Source organism: Columba livia, chromosome 23 (genome assembly GCF_036013475.1).
Source record: "Columba livia isolate bColLiv1 breed racing homer chromosome 23, bColLiv1.pat.W.v2, whole genome shotgun sequence".
In the NCBI taxonomy this organism is placed as follows: domain Eukaryota; kingdom Metazoa; phylum Chordata; class Aves; order Columbiformes; family Columbidae; genus Columba; species Columba livia.
The window spans coordinates 4,003,725-4,009,150 of NC_088624.1; positions in this window are offsets into that span (position 1 = coordinate 4,003,725).

The window sequence follows — 5,426 nt, forward strand, 5'->3', positions numbered from 1 at the left end:
CGAATGGTGTTGGTGTCCACAGCAGCAGCCTGTGCCCAGGGTTCCAGGCCTGGGGGCAGCCCCTGGCACCCCAGCAGGACTTGAGGAGCTGGGTTGGGCTGAGGTATAGGGGGTCCAGTGCAAGCTGGGCTGTGAGCCCTCCATGGGGGGCTCTGCACTGTCACTGGTGTCCTCCTGGGGGTTGGTAACTCATTTAGGGACATAGGGTGGGCCAGAGCTTTCTGCAGACTGTGGTACCCCTGGCATCCCCCCCAGCAAGTGCGGTGAATGTCAGCAGCCCCCCATCCTGCCCCGGAGGTGGGGGGCTGGGCTGGGACCACTGGGGACCATCCCAGGGACAGCTGGGGTGAAGGTGCTAAACCAGGCAGCAGGGTCCTGCCTGTGTCCCCAGCTCCCTGCACCCGCTGGGCACCGCATCATACAGCCTGCAGGGACACCCAGCGGCCACCCTCCAAAGCGGCATTTTGGGACCGGAAAGTGAGGGAAAAACTTTCTCTGGATATCTCACACCCCAGTATCTGGAGCACAATGATGGGGAGCGGCTGAGGGACCTTGGGGGGTCACCTAACCCACAATGAGAAATAAGATGCACAAATCCTGCTGGCTTGAGATAGGTTAGAAACAGACCCCAGAGACCTCGCTCTGATAGGGATGCTCCCATGGGCAGACACCCACATGCACTGGTAAGTCCCTCTATCTCCCTGCCCTGGCACTATTTGGGTGCAGGTGGCAGCTTTGCCAAGCATTTGCAGAAGCTCCAGGACCTCAACTTCATCTGCTGATCCACATCACTTTGCTCCTGGCCCTTGGCTGAGCAGCAATGCTTGAACCAGGGGTCATATGGAGCATGATGGGGAGCAGCTGAGGGACCTGGGGGGTTCAGCTGGAGAACAGGAGCTGAGGGGAGACCTTCTGATCTCTGAACTGCCTAAAAGGAGCTTGGAGCCAGGGGCGTCGGGCTCTGCTCCCCAGGAACAAGCGCCAGGAGCAGAGAAAACGGCCTCAAGTTGCGCCAGGGGAGGTTGAGGTTGGATCTGGGGAACAATTTCTTCTTTCTGCTGGTCCCTCCCGCTCCCATCCCCGTGCTCAGCCAGTGTTTGATGGTGTGGGTGCACCTTACCCCCTCTTCCTTCGAGTCGTGGCGAAAAGAATGGCAGCAACAGGGCAAGAAGAGAAAGCAGCAGGTGAGTGATGTCCAGGATCAGCCGCAGCCGTGAGCCGCAGGGGCCGGCAGTTCCGCGGAGAGCTGCTCCCGAGCATCGCAGGGCGGAGTCCCCAGCCGCCCCAAGGACAGGTAACACCGGGATCACCTGGGTCCCTGGGTGTCCCCCCACGGTGATCCAGGTCCTCCAAGGCAGAGGGATGGGTGCTGGGCAGGGACGTCTCACACGCGTCTGTCTACTCCCTTGGTAGGAAGAGCTCGTCCAGCCCGTGCGTGAGTCCGTACAAGGAGGGAGAGGAGCGGGATGGGGTTGTGCCGGAGCTGGAAGGTAACTCTGCTCCTCCGCATCCAGTTCTGCTGCGTTTGCTTCATCGTGATCCTCTGAAACCCTCTGTCCCACCTCGAGGACTCCAGCACGCTGCAGAAACCAGACCGATGCCATATGCACAATTTGGGGAGATCCCCATTTCCCATTGAGCTGTGGGGTGAGCCCAGACCCCCGTTTAATCAAGTTCACTGCCCCGTGATGCCAGCAGACATGGCTGCTTGCAGGATCAGGCCCACGACCATGAGGACCAGCTGCCAGGAGTCTGGAGTGGCGTTTTACCCCAAAAATCAGGGCTGTGTCGCTATGCTGGCCGGTGTGACAGCTGGGGGTCCCTCCTGGGGCAGGGGACGGGGGTGGCGGCTGCTCTCCCTTCCCTGGGAGAAGCCATTTGTGAGCAGTAATAACCCCAACCCTGCTGAACCTGCACATTTTGGGCTGTGTTGAGGCTCCTGGTGTCAGAGACCACTAGATGGTGATGTCTGTACGCGCTCAGTCAGACGCTTTCCACTTCTCTGTGCTGCTTTCCGACCATCTCCCACTGCGGACAGGGATGGATCCCCAGGGATATTTCCCCCGTGGAGGTTTCCAGACAGTGGGGACACCCCACTCACCCCTCAGCAGAGAAGAGGGTGCGAAGCAGCACAGAATGTGGCAAGGGAGCAAGAGAAAGGTTGTTACGGGCTTCTCACCTAGAAGGTATGTTGCCAGCATGGCCAGGAGTGTTTCACATTCAGTCTGGTCCTGCAGCATCCCATGGTCCTCCTGAGATGTAACCAGAAGTACATAAAGGAAGGACAATCACCTGTCCCAATTTGGGGAACCAATGGCTGAAGGAAGCATCAACACCCCCTTTGACAGCGATAACTGAAGCTCTTGAGCGCAGAGCTAGAACTAAACCAACCCCATGGGCTCACCCTTCCTCTGCCCAGATTCCCAAGTCCCCTGCACTCTGTAGCTGTTTAGAGGTCGATGTTTTGCTGCACAGTGAGGAACAACCCACCCAAATCCCAGCCCCAAATCCCTCGTGGTTATAACTCGTTGTTTCCAACCGAATATAACACAGGTAACACCTCCCTCTATCCCATTTAACCCACTGTTCTGCCCCTGCCTGCAGAATTAGATGATGCTTACGACTTATTTCCTGAAGACACAGATGACAATATCAGCCTTTACAGCATGGAGACGATCACTGTGTGGCCGCAGATTAGATCAAGCAGCCCAGAGATGTACGACGAGCTGGGGTGGCCAGACACCGACGGTGAGTGCTCCAGACCAGGCGTTATTCCCGTGAGGCTTGTTCCGAGCTGATTTCTGGGTGTGCGAAGCGTTCTTCCTCCACGTCCCTTCCCCAAGGCGAGCACCAAGTTCCACAGCCGAGTTACATGTGAAAAGCTTTAGCAGCGTTTCTGCTGCCCTCAGATTTTGGCAGCAGGACGGATGGCTGCTGCTGTGACTGCAGCTCTGGAGGTGAGAGGAATTCAGGTTTGCCTTACACCCATCACCCGTCTTCCTGATGAGTTCTGAAATACAGGTGACGACACCGGCAAAGCCAAACAAAGGCTTGCAGAATGTGGTGAGGCAGAGCAATGAGCCAACCGCTTCGTTTGAGAGCCACTGCTGCTGCGGGACAATCCGGGTGCAGGAGGTGAGCGGGACAAGTGACACTTCAGCCAGGTTACAGTATTGAAGGAACTTTTTAAGAGGGTGGTGAGAGCAGGTCACAGGTACCCAGAGAGGTGGTAGATGAACCATCCCTGGAGACATCCCAGGCCAGGCTGGATGGGGCTCTGAGCAACATGAGCTGGTGAAGATGTCCCTGTCATGGCAGGGGGGGCACTGGGGGAGCTGGGAAGGGCCCTTCCTACCCATTCTACAATTCTATGATTGAAGGAGGTGTGAGAACAAGACTAAAAACTCATCCCCCGTTTAATCAGGCACCTGCTCACTGCAAAAAGCAGGGGTGCTCCGCTGGTGTCAGCACCGTGGGCTCAAACACATCACGTCATCTGACAGCAGAAACCTGGGCAGGGCACGAGAACAAGTGAGTGTGAAACATGGGGGGCAGATGTTGCACTTTGTTGTACGGGGACGGCAATTAGAGTAGAACTAAGTGTGACTGGTCACTCACATCACCCATACATTAACTGTCTGGTGAATGCTCTAACTAGACACAGGTACTAAAGAGCATTTTGGTCATAAATGCAAGGAAAAAATAAACTAGAGGTATAATAATAGCCTAGTTGTTTATTACTGTTAATCATCAGCATGAATTGGTTATAACCAGCCAGCACAGCATTGTAACACATCACCAAGGAGCTTTTTGCCTTGTATGGACATCGCACACATGTCCCACCTGCGCAAAGCTGTGTGATTGTCCCCCCAAGTGTCCTCTGCTCTGTGCTGGGGTGGCCTCACCTGGGACATTCACTGTGTGCAGGGCTGGGGACACAGGATAGAAAGGAAATAAAGCTACTAGAGGGTGTCCAGAAGAAGGACACCAATTTGATGAAGGTTTGGAGGGGAAGCCATATGAGGAGCGTCTGAAGTCCCTGGGTTTGTTCAGCTGGAGCAGAGCAGACTGAGGGCAGAGCTCATGGGCTGCAGGTTCAGCAGGAGCAGTAGGGGCAGGCTGAGCTCTGCTCTGTGACAGTGACAGACCCAGGGAATGGCAGAAGATGTGCCAGGGAGGGTCAGTGGGACATGAGGAAAAGGTTCTTGACCCAGAGGTGCTGGACACTGAACAGGCTCCCCAGGGAGGTGTCACGGCCCCAGTTGGGATTTAGCTGGTTCTGCAAGCAGAGCCGTGCCCCCCTGCCTGCCCAGCTGGGCACCCTGGGGTGCCCCCCACTTCCCAAATGGCAGGAGCCACCTCCCAGGCTTTCCATCCTCACACTCCTCACCCCAGGCTTGCTCTAGTCTAAAGGCAAAGCAAGAAAAGCCCAGTGCAGCTTGCACAGGCTTGCTGGCAGTGACAGGGATGGGTTTGGGATCAGCTGATGGGACCTCCCAAATTTCCCCTGAATTCTTTGCTGTGACCTACAGAGCAAGTGGAAAGTCCCCATGGCCACAATGGGAGGATGTCCCTGTCCCTGCCCTCCTCACCAGCCAAAACCACCAACTGATGAACACACAGGGGATGCTCTTTGCCTGCTCCTGTTCTCCAGCTGAACCCCCCAGGGCCCTCAGCCGCTCCCATCACACTTGTGCTCCAGCACCTCACCAGCTCCGTTCCCTTCTCTGAACTCACTCCACCTCAAGGACAAGAGAGGACACAACCACACCACATACCTTCCTTTTGCACCGTACCGTGCCCCCTTGCTCTGGCTCAGACCCCAGGGGACCCCCAGGAAGGTTGTGCACAAGGGACACGGGGTGCGATGTGCCAGCATCAAAGTGGGGTGACCCTGCATGGCTGCTGGCCATCCCGGCCATCAGATGCCCCTGGCATGCAAAGAAATGTGGTCTTCATGCAAAATCCACAGCAGCAGAGGGTGGGCACGGGGGGGACGAAGCAGGAAGAACAGACCCCCCTCGCAGGAGGAGGAGCTGCGGTTGGTGCTGCACAACGGGAATAACACTCCCAAAAAGCCACCGGCTTAGATACGATGTTGGCAGCAGGGTTGGCACCAACTCCCCCCCCTCCTCCCAGTTGTCCCGCTGCTCTTTCCAACTACATGTCACTTCTGGGAGAGATGGATGGGGAGGTGCTGGCCGGGGTCCATTCCCACCTCCCCTCCACCTCCCCACGTCCCAGTTGGTGCCAGCACGGAGCCACCTCAACCTCTGGGACACCCAGCTCTGCCACCACCACCACCCCGGGTGGCTGGCGTCCCCATCTCGGGGGATGGCTGGGGGGGTGGGGAGGACCCCAGGGGCACCGGGCGATGTGGCCGTGGGGGGTGCAGGAGCTGCCAGCCCCATGATTGGCGTGGGGTG